At 50.6% G+C, this 16102-nt stretch overlaps 1 protein-coding gene across 1 annotated transcript in view; it reads right to left on the bottom strand.

The window, feature by feature from the left end:
• LOC130122050 (FAST kinase domain-containing protein 5, mitochondrial) overlaps positions 1-15070 on the bottom strand; it is a 29040-nt gene extending 13970 nt beyond the window's left edge. The window contains exon 1 of the mRNA XM_056291073.1: positions 15022-15070. The gene's annotated coding sequence lies outside the window, so the exon portion shown is untranslated. The remainder of the gene's footprint in view (positions 1-15021) is intronic.
• Positions 15071-16102: the final 1032 nt, after the last annotated feature.

Below are 16102 nucleotides of genomic sequence, written 5' to 3'. Positions count from 1 at the left end.
ACTCCAGCAAAGCAAGTGATCACTCATTCTAAGTCCATTTTGGCAATGCATGGTATTCCAGAAACCTTAGTAAGTGGTAACGGGCCGCAGTTTAGTTGTCAGGAGTTCGCAGACTTCGCTAAACAGTATGGATTCAAGCATGTAACCTCCAGCCCACTGTACCCGCAGTCAAATGGTCTAGCGGAAAAGGGAGTGCAAATCGTCAAACGGCTGCTAAAGAAAGCAGCGGAAGCGGGTGAGGACCCGTACCTGGCCGTCCTCAACTACAGAGCTTCACCGCTGGAATGTGGCCGCTCGCCAGCAGAGTTGCTGATGAACAGGAAGCTCAAGACAAAGCTGCCGTCGGCGGAGCACCTGCTCCAGCGCGCTGACCACCGCACACTGAGAGAGCACAGGTCCAAACATGCCTATGACAAAAGAGCACGGCCCTCAAGACCTCTGGAACGAGAGGACCTACTGAGAGTCAGACCAGACCAGTCGCACAAGTCTTCACGGAGACTGCTCCAAGATCGTATGAGGTACTTACCAAGAGTGGCAACACGATCAACTTTATCTTAATCTTTAGAAAAAGGGAGATGTACCGATAGTGGCCTGTAGGGGCGCTATACAGCTACTGCCTGTATGTACTAGGTGCAGAGACCTGCAAATAAAGTGCAGTTATAGAAATGGCGACCAAGTGTGTGCGTGCTCAATGGTACACACATGTGACGTCATCAGATCAATTTTACTCTTTTAAATGTCATTTTCTTGCCTTTCATGTTGTATGTGAAGTACTTCAGGTGTCTTGTTGCTGATAAGTGCTGTACAAGAAACTGTCTTAACTTGCCTCCGCGGCTCTCTATCGTTCCTTTAGTCTCTCTCTCTCTATGTCTGCTGGTGTCTCTCTGCTGATCTCTCTGTCGGTGTCTCTGGCTTTCTCTGTCCATTGTTTCTCTCCGGTGAGCGGCCACGCTGAATTATTGAAGAGGGGAGGAGAGAGGAGAACAGAAGAACACACAGGACAGGAGAGAAAGGCAGAGAAGAGAAGGACAGGTCCAACTTTAAACAAGTGGAGTCCACTTGTGACTTTCTAATCTATTATTTCTTTCCATTCGGTGGCACCCTCACATCGTCTGTCACCAGAACAGACAGGGTCTCTAAACGACAGGAGAGAGACGGTCTACAGAGAAGACAGGTCTGTCACCAGAACAGACAGGGTCTCTAAACGACAGGAGAGAGACAGTCTACAGAGAAGACAGGTCTGTCACCAGAACAGACAGAGTCTCTAAACGACAGGAGACGGTCTACAGAGAAGACAGGTCTGTCACCAGAACAGACAGAGTCTCTAGACGACAGGAGAGAGACGGTCTACAGACAGGTCTGTCACCAGAACAGACAGAGTCTCTAAACGACAGGAGAGAGACGGTCTACAGAGAAGACAGGTCTGTCACCAGAACAGACAGGGTCTCTAAACGACAGGAGAGAGACAGTCTACAGAGAAGACAGGTCTGTCACCAGAACAGACAGAGTCTCTAGACGACAGGAGAGAGACGGTCTACAGAGAAGACAGGTCTGTCACCAGAACAGACAGGGTCTCTAAACGACAGGAGAGAGACAGTCTACAGAGAAGACAGGTCTGTCACCAGAACAGACAGAGTCTCTAGACGACAGGAGAGAGACGGTCTACAGAGAAGACAGGTCTGTCACCAGAACAGACAGGGTCTCTAAACGACAGGAGAGAGACGGTCTACAGAGAAGACAGGTCTGTCACCAGAACAGACAGGGTCTCTAAACGACAGGAGAGAGACAGTCTACAGAGAAGACAGGTCTGTCACCAGAACAGACAGGGTCTCTAAACGACAGGAGAGAGACAGTCTACAGAGAAGACAGGTCTGTCACCAGAACAGACAGAGTCTCTAGACGACAGGAGAGAGACGGTCTACAGAGAAGACAGGTCTGTCAACAGAACAGACAGGGTCTCTAAACGACAGGAGAGAGACAGTCTACAGAGAAGACAGGTCTGTCACCAGAACAGACAGAGTCTCTAAACGACAGGAGAGAGACGGTCTACAGAGAAGACAGGTCTGTCACCAGAACAGACAGGGTCTCTAAACGACAGGAGAGAGACAGTCTACAGAGAAGACAGGTCTGTCACCAGAACAGACAGAGTCTCTAGACGACAGGAGAGAGACGGTCTACAGAGAAGACAGGTCTGTCACCAGAACAGACAGGGTCTCTAAACGACAGGAGAGAGACGGTCTACAGAGAAGACAGGTCTGTCACCAGAACAGACAGAGTCTCTACACGACAGGAGAGAGACGGTCTACAGAGAAGACAGGTCTGTCACCAGAACAGACAGGGTCTCTAAACGACAGGAGAGAGACAGTCTACAGAGAAGACAGGTCTGTCACCAGAACAGACAGAGTCTCTAAACGACAGGAGACGGTCTACAGAGAAGACAGGTCTGTCACCAGAACAGACAGAGTCTCTAAACGACAGGAGACGGTCTACAGAGAAGACAGGTCTGTCACCAGAACAGATAGGGTCTCTAAACGACAGGAGAGAGACGGACTACAGACAGGTCTGTCACCAGAACAGACAGGGTCTCTAAACGACAGGAGAGAGACGGTCTACAGAGAAGACAGGTCTGTCACCAGAACAGACAGAGTCTCTACACGACAGGAGAGAGACGGTCTACAGAGAAGACAGGTCTGTCACCAGAACAGACAGGGTCTCTAGACGACAGGAGAGAGACGGTCTACAGAGAAGACAGGTCTGTCACCAGAACAGACAGAGTCTCTAAACGACAGGAGAGAGACAGTCTACAGAGAAGACAGGTCTGTCACCAGAACAGACAGAGTCTCTAAACGACAGGAGAGAGACGGTCTACAGAGAAGACAGGTCTGTCACCAGAACAGACAGAGTCTCTAAACGACAGGAGAGAGACGGTCTACAGAGAAGACAGGTCTGTCAACAGAACAGACAGAGTCTCTAAACGACAGGAGAGAGACAGTCCACAGAGAAGACAGGTCTGTCACCAGAACAGACAGGGTCTCTAAACGACAGGAGAGAGACGGTCTACAGAGAAGACAGGTCTGTCACCAGAACAGACAGAGTCTCTAGACGACAGGAGAGAGACGGTCTACAGAGAAGACAGGTCTGTCACCAGAACAGACAGAGTCTCTAAACGACAGGAGAGAGACGGTCTACAGAGAAGACAGGTCTGTCAACAGAACAGATAGGGTCTCTAAACGACAGGAGAGAGACGGTCTACAGAGAAGACAGGTCTGTCACCAGAACAGACAGGGTCTCTAAACGACAGGAGAGAGACGGTCTACAGAGAAGACAGGTCTGTCACCAGAACAGATAGGGTCTCTAAACGACAGGAGAGAGACGGTCTACAGAGAAGACAGGTCTGTCACCAGAACAGACAGGGTCTCTAAACGACAGGAGAGAGACGGTCTACAGAGAAGACAGGTCTGTCACCAGAACAGATAGGGTCTCTAAACGACAGGAGAGAGACGGTCTACAGAGAAGACAGGTCTGTCACCAGAACAGATAGGGTCTCTAAACGACAGGAGAGAGACGGTCTACAGAGAAGACAGGTCTGTCACCAGAACAGACAGGGTCTCTAAACGACAGGAGAGAGACGGTCTACAGAGAAGACAGGTCTGTCACCAGAACAGACAGGGTCTCTAAACGACAGGAGAGAGACGGTCTACAGAGAAGACAGGTCTGTCACCAGAACAGACAGAGTCTCTAAACGACAGGAGAGAGACGGTCTACAGAGAAGACAGGTCTGTCACCAGAACAGACAGAGTCTCTAGACGACAGGAGAGAGACGGTCTACAGAGAAGACAGGTCTGTCACCAGAACAGACAGGGTCTCTAAACGACAGGAGAGAGACGGTCTACAGAGAAGACAGGTCTGTCACCAGAACAGATAGGGTCTCTAAACGACAGGAGAGAGACGGTCTACAGACAGGTCTGTCACCAGAACAGATAGGGTCTCTAAACGACAGGAGAGAGACGGTCTACAGACAGGTCTGTCACCAGAACAGATAGGGTCTCTAAACGACAGGAGAGAGACGGTCTACAGAGAAGACAGGTCTGTCACCAGAACAGACAGAGTCTCTAAACGACAGGAGAGAGACGGTCTACAGAGAAGACAGGTCTGTCACCAGAACAGACAGAGTCTCTAAACGACAGGAGAGAGACGGTCTACAGAGAAGACAGGTCTGTCACCAGAACAGACAGGGTCTCTAAACGACAGGAGAGAGACGGCCTACAGAGAAGACAGGTCTGTCACCAGAACAGACAGAGTCTCTAGACGACAGGAGAGAGACGGTCTACAGAGAAGACAGGTCTGTCACCAGAACAGACAGGGTCTGTAAACGACAGGAGAGAGACGGTCTACAGAGAAGACAGGTCTGTCACCAGAACAGACAGAGTCTCTAGACGACAGGAGAGAGACGGTCTACAGAGAAGACAGGTCTGTCACCAGAACAGACAGAGTCTCTACACGACAGGAGAGAGACAGTCTACAGAGAAGACAGGTCTGTCACCAGAACAGATAGGGTCTCTAAACGACAGGAGAGAGACGGTCTACAGACAGGTCTGTCACCAGAACAGACAGAGTCTCTAAACGACAGGAGAGAGACGGTCTACAGAGAAGACAGGTCTGTCAACAGAACAGACAGAGTCTCTAAACGACAGGAGAGAGACGGTCTACAGAGAAGACAGGTCTGTCACCAGAACAGACAGGGTCTCTAAACGACAGGAGAGAGACGGTCTACAGAGAAGACAGGTCTGTCACCAGAACAGACAGAGTCTGTAAACGACAGGAGAGAGACGGTCTACAGACAGGTCTGTCACCAGAACAGACAGAGTCTCTAAACGACAGGAGAGAGACGGTCTACAGAGAAGACAGGTCTGTCACCAGAACAGACAGAGTCTCTAAACGACAGGAGAGAGACGGTCTACAGAGAAGACAGGTCTGTCACCAGAACAGATAGGGTCTCTAAACGACAGGAGAGAGACAGTCTACAGAGAAGACAGGTCTGTCACCAGAACAGACAGGGTCTCTAAACGACAGGAGAGAGACGGTCTACAGAGAAGACAGGTCTGTCACCAGAACAGACAGAGTCTCTAAACGACAGGAGAGAGACGGTCTACAGAGAAGACAGGTCTGTCACCAGAACAGACAGGGTCTCTAAACGACAGGAGAGAGACGGTCTACAGAGAAGACAGGTCTGTCACCAGAACAGACAGAGTCTCTAAACGACAGGAGAGAGACGGTCTACAGACAGGTCTGTCACCAGAACAGATAGGGTCTCTAAACGACAGGAGAGAGACGGTCTACAGACAGGTCTGTCACCAGAACAGACAGAGTCTCTAAACGACAGGAGAGAGACAGTCCACAGAGAAGACAGGTCTGTCACCAGAACAGATAGGGTCTCTAAACGACAGGAGAGAGACGGTCTACAGACAGGTCTGTCACCAGAACAGACAGAGTCTCTAAACGACAGGAGAGAGACGGTCTACAGAGAAGACAGGTCTGTCACCAGAACAGACAGGGTCTCTAAACGACAGGAGAGAGACGGTCTACAGAGAAGACAGGTCTGTCACCAGAACAGACAGAGTCTCTAAACGACAGGAGAGAGACAGTCTACAGAGAAGACAGGTCTGTCACCAGAACAGATAGGGTCTCTAAACGACAGGAGAGAGACGGTCTACAGACAGGTCTGTCACCAGAACAGATAGGGTCTCTAAACGACAGGAGAGAGACGGTCTACAGACAGGTCTGTCACCAGAACAGATAGGGTCTCTAAACGACAGGAGAGAGACGGTCTAGAGAGAAGACAGGTCTGTCACCAGAACAGACAGAGTCTCTAAACGACAGGAGAGAGACGGTCTACAGAGAAGACAGGTCTGTCACCAGAACAGACAGGGTCTCTAAACAACAGGAGAGAGACAGTCTACAGAGAAGACAGGTCTGTCACCAGAACAGACAGAGTCTCTAAACGACAGGAGAGAGACAGTCTACAGAGAAGACAGGTCTGTCACCAGAACAGACAGAGTCTCTAAACGACAGGAGAGAGACAGTCTACAGAGAAGACAGGTCTGTCACCAGAACAGACAGAGTCTCTAGACGACAGGAGAGAGACGGTCTACAGAGAAGACAGGTCTGTCACCAGAACAGACAGAGTCTCTAGACGACAGGAGAGAGACAGTCTACAGAGAAGACAGGTCTGTCACCAGAACAGATAGGGTCTCTAAACGACAGGAGAGAGACGGTCTACAGACAGGTCTGTCACCAGAACAGATAGGGTCTCTAAACGACAGGAGAGAGACGGTCTACAGACAGGTCTGTCACCAGAACAGATAGGGTCTCTAAACGACAGGAGAGAGACGGTCTAGAGAGAAGACAGGTCTGTCACCAGAACAGACAGAGTCTCTAAACGACAGGAGAGAGACGGTCTACAGAGAAGACAGGTCTGTCACCAGAACAGACAGAGTCTCTAAACGACAGGAGAGAGACGGTCTACAGACAGGTCTGTCACCAGAACGGACAGGGTCTCTACACGACAGGAGAGAGACAGTCCACAGAGAAGACAGGTCTGTCACCAGAACAGACAGAGTCTCTACACGACAGGAGAGAGACGGTCTACAGAGAAGACAGATCTGTCACCGGAACAGACAGAGTCTCTAAACGACAGCAGAGAGACAGTCCACAGAGAAGACAGGTCTGTCACCAGAACAGACAGGGTCTCTACACGACAGGAGAGAGACAGTCTACAGAGAAGACAGGTCTGTCACCAGAACAGACAGAGTCTCTAGACGACAGGAGAGAGACGGTCTACAGAGAAGACAGGTCTGTCACCAGAACGGACAGGGTCTCTAAACGACAGGAGAGAGACGGTCTACAGAGAAGACAGGTCTGTCACCAGAACAGACAGGGTCTCTAAACGACAGGAGAGAGACGGTCTACAGAGAAGACAGGTCTGTCAACAGAACAGACAGAGTCTCTAAACGACAGGAGAGAGACGGTCTACAGAGAAGACAGGTCTGTCAGCAGAACAGACAGGGTCTCTAAACAACAGGAGAGAGACAGTCTACAGACAGGTCTGTCACCAGAACAGACAGAGTCTCTAAACGACAGGAGAGAGACGGTCTACAGAGAAGACAGGTCTGTCACCAGAACAGACAGAGTCCCTAGACGACAGGAGAGAGACGGTCTACAGAGAAGACAGGTCTGTCACCAGAACAGACAGAGTCTGTAAACGACAGGAGAGAGACGGTCTACAGAGAAGACAGGTCTGTCAACAGAACAGACAGAGTCTCTAAACGACAGGAGAGAGACGGTCTACAGAGAAGACAGGTCTGTCACCAGAACAGACAGAGTCCCTAGACGACAGGAGAGAGACGGTCTACAGAGAAGACAGGTCTGTCACCAGAACAGACAGGGTCTCTAAACGACAGGAGAGAGACAGTCTACAGAGAAGACAGGTCTGTCACCAGAACAGACAGAGTCTCTAAACGACAGGAGAGAGACGGTCTACAGAGAAGACAGGTCTGTCACCAGAACAGACAGGGTCTCTAAACGACAGGAGAGAGACAGTCTACAGAGAAGACAGGTCTGTCACCAGAACAGACAGGGTCTCTAAACGACAGGAGAGAGACGGTCTACAGAGAAGACAGGTCTGTCACCAGAACAGACAGGGTCTCTAAACGACAGGAGAGAGACAGTCTACAGAGAAGACAGGTCTGTCACCAGAACAGACAGAGTCTCTAAACGACAGGAGACGGTCTACAGAGAAGACAGGTCTGTCACCAGAACAGAGTCTCTAAACGACAGGAGAGAGACGGTCTACAGAGAAGACAGGTCTGTCACCAGAACAGACAGGGTCTCTAAACGACAGGAGAGAGACGGTCTACAGAGAAGACAGGTCTGTCACCAGAACAGACAGAGTCTCTAAACGACAGGAGAGAGACGGTCTACAGAGAAGACAGGTCTGTCACCAGAACAGACAGGGTCTCTACACGACAGGAGAGAGACGGTCTACAGAGAAGACAGGTCTGTCACCAGAACAGACAGGGTCTCTAAACAACAGGAGAGAGACAGTCTACAGAGAAGACAGGTCTGTCACCAGAACAGACAGAGTCTCTAAACGACAGGAGAGAGACGGTCTACACACAGGTCTGTCACCAGAACAGACAGGGTCTCTAAACGACAGGAGAGAGACGGTCTACAGAGAAGACAGGTCTGTCACCAGAACAGACAGAGTCTCTAAACGACAGGAGAGAGACGGTCTACAGAGAAGACAGGTCTGTCACCAGAACAGACAGAGTCTCTAAACGACAGGAGAGAGACGGTCTACAGAGAAGACAGGTCTGTCAACAGAACAGACAGAGTCTCTAAACGACAGGAGAGAGACGGTCTACAGAGAAGACAGGTCTGTCACCAGAACAGACAGAGTCTCTAGACGACAGGAGAGAGACGGTCTACAGAGAAGACAGGTCTGTCACCAGAACAGACAGGGTCTGTAAACGACAGGAGAGAGACGGTCTACAGAGAAGACAGGTCTGTCACCAGAACAGACAGAGTCTCTAAACGACAGGAGAGAGACGGTCTACAGAGAAGACAGGTCTGTCACCAGAACAGATAGGGTCTCTAAACGACAGGAGAGAGACAGTCTACAGAGAAGACAGGTCTGTCACCAGAACAGACAGGGTCTCTAAACGACAGGAGAGAGACGGTCTACAGAGAAGACAGGTCTGTCACCAGAACAGACAGAGTCTCTAAACGACAGGAGAGAGACGGTCTACAGAGAAGACAGGTCTGTCACCAGAACAGACAGGGTCTCTAAACGACAGGAGAGAGACGGTCTACAGAGAAGACAGGTCTGTCACCAGAACAGACAGAGTCTCTAAACGACAGGAGAGAGACAGTCTACAGAGAAGACAGGTCTGTCACCAGAACAGACAGAGTCTCTAAACGACAGGAGAGAGACGGTCTACAGACAGGTCTGTCACCAGAACAGATAGGGTCTCTAAACGACAGGAGAGAGACGGTCTACAGACAGGTCTGTCACCAGAACAGACAGAGTCTCTAAACGACAGGAGAGAGACAGTCCACAGAGAAGACAGGTCTGTCACCAGAACAGATAGGGTCTCTAAACGACAGGAGAGAGACGGTCTACAGACAGGTCTGTCACCAGAACAGACAGAGTCTCTAAACGACAGGAGAGAGACGGTCTACAGAGAAGACAGGTCTGTCACCAGAACAGACAGGGTCTCTAAACGACAGGAGAGAGACGGTCTACAGACAGGTCTGTCACCAGAACAGACAGAGTCTCTAAACGACAGGAGAGAGACAGTCTACAGAGAAGACAGGTCTGTCACCAGAACAGACAGAGTCTGTAAACGACAGGAGAGAGACAGTCTACAGAGAAGACAGGTCTGTCACCAGAACAGACAGAGTCTCTAAACGACAGGAGAGAGACAGTCTACAGAGAAGACAGGTCTGTCACCAGAACAGACAGGGTCTCTAAACGACAGGAGAGAGACGGTCTAGAGAGAAGACAGATCTGTCACCAGAACAGACAGAGTCTCTAGACGACAGGAGAGAGACAGTCCACAGAGAAGACAGGTCTGTCACCAGAACAGACAGAGTCTCTAAACGACAGGAGAGAGACAGTCCACAGAGAAGACAGGTCTGTCACCAGAACAGATAGGGTCTCTAAACGACAGGAGAGAGACGGTCTACAGACAGGTCTGTCACCAGAACAGATAGGGTCTCTAAACGACAGGAGAGAGACAGTCCACAGAGAAGACAGGTCTGTCACCAGAACAGACAGGGTCTCTAAACGACAGGAGAGAGACGGTCTACAGAGAAGACAGGTCTGTCACCAGAACAGACAGGGTCTCTACACGACAGGAGAGAGACGGTCTACAGAGAAGACAGGTCTGTCACCAGAACAGACAGGGTCTCTAAACGACAGGAGAGAGACAGTCCACAGAGAAGACAGGTCTGTCACCAGAACAGACAGGGTCTCTAAACGACAGGAGAGAGACGGTCTACAGAGAAGACAGGTCTGTCACCAGAACAGACAGAGTCTCTAGACGACAGGAGAGAGACGGTCTACAGAGAAGACAGGTCTGTCACCAGAACAGACAGAGTCTCTAAACGACAGGAGAGAGACGGTCTACAGAGAAGACAGGTCTGTCACCAGAACAGACAGAGTCTCTAAACGACAGGAGAGAGACAGTATACAGAGAAGACAGATCTGTCACCAGAACAGACAGAGTCTCTAGACGACAGGAGAGAGACAGTCCACAGAGAAGACAGGTCTGTCACCAGAACAGACAGAGTCTCTAAACGACAGGAGAGAGACGGTCTACAGAGAAGACAGGTCTGTCACCAGAACAGATAGGGTCTCTAAACGACAGGAGAGAGACAGTCCACAGAGAAGACAGGTCTGTCACCAGAACAGACAGGGTCTCTATACGACAGGAGAGAGACAGTCTACAGAGAAGACAGGTCTGTCACCAGAACAGACAGGGTCTCTACACGACAGGAGAGAGACGGTCTACAGAGAAGACAGGTCTGTCACCAGAACAGACAGAGTCTCTAAACGACAGGAGAGAGACAGTCCACAGAGAAGACAGGTCTGTCACCAGAACAGACAGAGTCTCTAAACGACAGGAGACGGTCTACAGACAGGTCTGTCACCAGAACAGATAGGGTCTCTAGACGACAGGAGAGAGACAGTCTACAGAGAAGACAGGTCTGTCACCAGAACAGACAGAGTCTCTAGACGACAGGAGAGAGACAGTCTACAGAGAAGACAGGTCTGTCACCAGAACAGACAGGGTCTCTAAACGACAGGAGAGAGACAGTCTACAGAGAAGACAGGTCTGTCACCAGAACAGACAGAGTCTCTAAACGACAGGAGAGAGACAGTCTACAGAGAAGACAGGTCTGTCACCAGAACAGACAGAGTCTCTAAACGACAGGAGAGAGACAGTCTACAGAGAAGACAGGTCTGTCAACAGAACAGACAGAGTCTCTAAACGACAGGAGAGAGACGGTCTACAGAGAAGACAGGTCTGTCACCAGAACAGACAGAGTCTCTAGACGACAGGAGAGAGACGGTCTACAGAGAAGACAGGTCTGTCACCAGAACAGACAGGGTCTCTAAACGACAGGAGAGAGACGGTCTACAGAGAAGACAGATCTGTCACCAGAACAGACAGGGTCTCTAAACGACAGGAGAGAGACAGTCCACAGAGAAGACAGGTCTGTCACCAGAACAGACAGAGTCTCTAAACGACAGGAGAGAGACGGGCTACAGAGAAGACAGATCTGTCACCAGAACAGACAGGGTCTCTACACGACAGGAGAGAGACGGTCTACAGAGAAGACAGGTCTGTCAACAGAACAGACAGAGTCTCTAAACGACAGGAGAGAGACGGTCTACAGAGAAGACAGGTCTGTCACCAGAACAGACAGAGTCTCTAGACGACAGGAGAGAGACGGTCTACAGAGAAGACAGGTCTGTCACCAGAACAGACAGGGTCTCTAAACGACAGGAGAGAGACGGTCTACAGAGAAGACAGGTCTGTCACCAGAACAGACAGAGTCTCTAAACGACAGGAGAGAGACGGTCTACAGAGAAGACAGGTCTGTCACCAGAACAGACAGGGTCTCTAAACGACAGGAGAGAGACGGTCTACAGACAGGTCTGTCACCAGAACAGATAGGGTCTCTAAACGACAGGAGAGAGACGGTCTACAGAGAAGACAGGTCTGTCACCACAACAGACAGAGTCTCTAAACGACAGGAGACAGTCTACAGAGAAGACAGGTCTGTCACCAGAACAGACAGAAGGGAGACGGTCTACAGAGAAGACAGGTCTGTCACCAGAACAGAGTCTCTAAACGACAGGAGAGAGACGGTCTACAGAGAAGACAGGTCTGTCACCAGAACAGACAGAGTCTCTAAACGACAGGAGAGAGACGGTCTACAGAGAAGACAGGTCTGTCACCAGAACAGACAGAGTCTCTAAACGACAGGAGAGAGACAGTCTACAGAGAAGACAGGTCTGTCACCAGAACAGACAGAGTCTCTAAACGACAGGAGAGAGACGGTCTACAGAGAAGACAGGTCTGTCACCAGAACAGACAGAGTCTGTAAACGACAGGAGAGAGACGGTCTACAGAGAAGACAGGTCTGTCACCAGAACAGACAGAGTCTCTAGACGACAGGAGAGAGACGGTCTACAGAGAAGACAGGTCTGTCACCAGAACAGACAGAGTCTCTAGACGACAGGAGAGAGACGGTCTACAGAGAAGACAGGTCTGTCACCAGAACAGACAGGGTCTCTAAACGACAGGAGAGAGACGGTCTACAGAGAAGACAGGTCTGTCACCAGAACAGACAGAGTCTCTAAACGACAGGAGAGAGACGGTCTACAGAGAAGACAGGTCTGTCACCAGAACAGACAGGGTCTCTAAACGACAGTAGACAGTCTACAGAGAAGACAGGTCTGTCACCAGAACAGACAGAGTCTCTAGACGACAGGAGAGAGACGGTCTACAGAGAAGACAGGTCTGTCACCAGAACAGACAGGGTCTCTAAACGACAGGAGAGAGACGGTCTACAGAGAAGACAGGTCTGTCACCAGAACAGACAGAGTCTCTAAACGACAGGAGAGAGACGGTCTACAGAGAAGACAGGTCTGTCACCAGAACAGACAGGGTCTCTAAACGACAGTAGACAGTCTACAGAGAAGACAGGTCTGTCACCAGAACAGACAGAAGGGAGACGGTCTACAGAGAAGACAGGTCTGTCACCAGAACAGAGTCTCTAAACGACAGGAGAGAGACGGTCTACAGAGAAGACAGGTCTGTCACCAGAACAGACAGAGTCTCTAGACGACAGGAGAGAGACAGTCTACAGAGAAGACAGGTCTGTCACCAGAACAGAGTCTCTAAACGACAGGAGAGAGACGGTCTACAGAGAAGACAGGTCTGTCACCAGAACAGAGTCTCTAAACGACAGGAGAGAGACGGTCTACAGAGAAGTCAGGTCTGTCACCAGAACAGACAGAGTCTCTAGACGACAGGAGAGAGACGGTCTACAGAGAAGACAGGTCTGTCACCAGAACAGACAGAGTCTCTAGACGACAGGAGAGAGACGGTCTACAGACAGGTCTGTCACCAGAACAGACAGAGTCTCTAGACGACAGGAGAGAGACAGTCTACAGAGAAGACAGGTCTGTCACCAGAACAGACAGAGTCTCTAGACGACAGGAGAGAGACGGTCTACAGACAGGTCTGTCACCAGAACAGACAGAGTCTCTAGACGACAAGAGACGGTCTACAGAGAAGACAGGAGTGAAAGGACGGGAGGAGAGATGCGGGAAGTCACAACATCGCTGTTCACGAGGTGAACCTGAAGGTACTCAGAAAAAGGTAGAATATCCATCATCCATCTAACTCTTCATCTGTACTTGTCCGTCTATCCATTCATTCCTCCATCCATTCATCCATCTATCCAACCATTCATTTGTCTGTTTATTCATTCGTCCAGCTATCTGTCGCTCCTCTGTCCCTCCAGCCGTCTGTCCATCCATCTACCTGTCTGTTTGTACATTTATCTGATTGTCTACCTATCAGTCCATCACCTGTCTACCTCGTTTTCTGTCATCCATCTGTCTGGCCATCTGGCCATCAATCACTTATCTGTTGTTCATCCATCCATCCACCAATCCATCTACCTGTCTGTCGCTTATCAATGTGTCTACCTATTTGTTTATCCACCTGTCATCCATAATTTCTCTGTTGCACATCCATCTGACCGTCTGCCCAGCCCTGTATCTGTCCATCTATTGATATATCCGACCGTCTGTCCGTCTATTTCTATGTCCGTCTATCCGACTGTCTGTCCATCTATTTCTATGTCCGTCTATCCGACTGTCTGTCCATCTATTTCTATGTCCGTCTATCCGACTGTCTGTCCATCTATTTCTATGTCCGTCTATCCGACTGTCTGTCCATCTATTTCTATGTCCGTCTATCCGACTGTCTGTCCATCTCTCTACGTGCCTGGCAGATAAAATGTCAGATCACTTGCGGGACGATCCGCCAGAGGGGGCGGGGCCTAATGAAGAGGAGGAGGAGGAGGAGGGCCCAGGAGGGCCTGCCGGAGCTGGGGGTGGAGACTGTGCTGTGTGCTTCGGGGTGTTTGACCTGAGCGAGCGGTCACCACGGCGACTTCACTGTGGCCACACCTACTGCCTGGCCTGTCTCCGTCGCCTGGAAACCGTTGTCAATGAGCAGGTAGTACTGCCAAAAGTACTGTAGTGCTACTTCATGCACTTGTGCTGCTACTGTTAGGACTGCCACCATTACTTCACATATGATTACTAATACTTCATATAATACTAACAGTAGCACTACTTCATGTCTCGCTACTACTACTACTACTACTACTACTGTTGTTGGCATGGGTGTGCTGTGGGTTCCTGTAACTGCGCCCGTCCCAAAGTACTTCTGGTACAGACAAAACCACCACCCGGCTGATGTTCGACAAGTGTTTTACTGTCTTCTTCTTTCACAACGTCAGACAGGAAGTAAATATGACATGTTGTCATATTGTCAGTCTCTGTTAGCCAACAGCCATCTCTTAGCAACCCCGCGACCCTGGGAGCAGGATCAGCGGTTTGGATAACGGATGGATCCCTTCTGGTGTCCATGAGGATTTGTTAGCCATGTAGCTTACCTACTAAACCAGCATCAGTGCCCTCCTGAAACCTCCATTCACATTAACTTGTGAAACAATACATGAATTACACAAAGGTAGAATGATTAACAACTGTCGCGGTTTTTCTATAGCCCGGATAACTATGGATGGAGGCGGGGACTTTTAGGTGCGACAAACCGGGCTTCACCACCGTTAGCTAGATAGCTGCGCCAATGCTAGGGCTAGCCTGCTAGTTAGCTAGTTAGCCGTGTGCTAATGGGTTAGCAAGCTCACCTTGGGACCAGGGCTGGTGATGGAACAGGGCGGCTGAGCTCTAGGCGGGGCGGGAGATGGATGGCTGCTCTCCGGGGTGCGTGTGTCTCTCTCTCTCTGTACTCTGGCTCCGGTGTGACCGGGTGAATCTCTCTCTCAGTCTCTCTGGGGAAGCTCTCGGGGGTAGTCAGCTAGCTACAGGTACCGAGGCAGTCTGCTGCTAACACTACCACTGCTAGCCACCGTATCTACTGTCTAGCCCAGGATACGCTAGGTTTCCCTGCTCTATCCCACGCTAAGGTGACAGTCTACGATATGGTTACTAAACAGTTCTGGCGCTTTGTCTCTCCCGCGGTGTCTAATATAGTTGCGTCTGTGACAGCGCGAGCTAACCTGTGATTGGTCCTCTAGCTGCACGAGCCCAGTGCAACATTCCAAGTACATCCCCAGGCATTTCCCACTACACTGCCCCCCTCCAGCACTGTTGAGTCCCTTCAACATAAATGAACAACAGACTACAAAGATCAGTCTGATTAATCTAACACGATAAACGGGACAGAACACCCGCGAAATGAACTAGGCCCGGAACAAAGGGCGTCAAACAAATGTGGGTGGTCGCTATCCATACTGGACTCTTGTGACTAGCCTAGTAACCCCCAAGTCAACTAGTCACGTCCGTCAAAGTTAGTCTAGGAGCCAGGCGGGCCTCCGGACTGGCCGGCCCCGTCTGGTGGTGTACGGGAGATGGGACTCAGCGGCGTCGGCTTCGTCTCCTTCTGGGTCAGGGGCGTTGGACTGCCCGCCCGGAGCACAGGCTGCTGCCCCACGACGTTGGGTGATTGTCGACTCGCCTGAAGAGTAGCTGGCAGCAGTGTGTTGGAGCGGCTGGAACCGAGCCGGGGAGCCTGGTGTGCTGGGTCCTCCATCGTCGTTTGCGTGGAACAGGTCCTCCAGCCGGAGATCAAGGTCTTCATCGATCTCCTCCTGCTCTGTCACTCCTTTGTACTCCTCTGTTCTCTGCGCCCCCGGCTCCTCCATGTCAGCAGCGGGAGGACCTCCTTCAGGTGTTTCCTGCGGCCCTATGGCTGGTGCTGGAGCAGAC

Source organism: Lampris incognitus, chromosome 12 (genome assembly GCF_029633865.1).
Source record: "Lampris incognitus isolate fLamInc1 chromosome 12, fLamInc1.hap2, whole genome shotgun sequence".
NCBI lineage: Eukaryota > Metazoa > Chordata > Actinopteri > Lampriformes > Lampridae > Lampris > Lampris incognitus.
The sequence above is the reverse complement of the archived record's forward strand: the minus strand, read 5'-3'. Positions and strand labels throughout refer to the sequence as shown.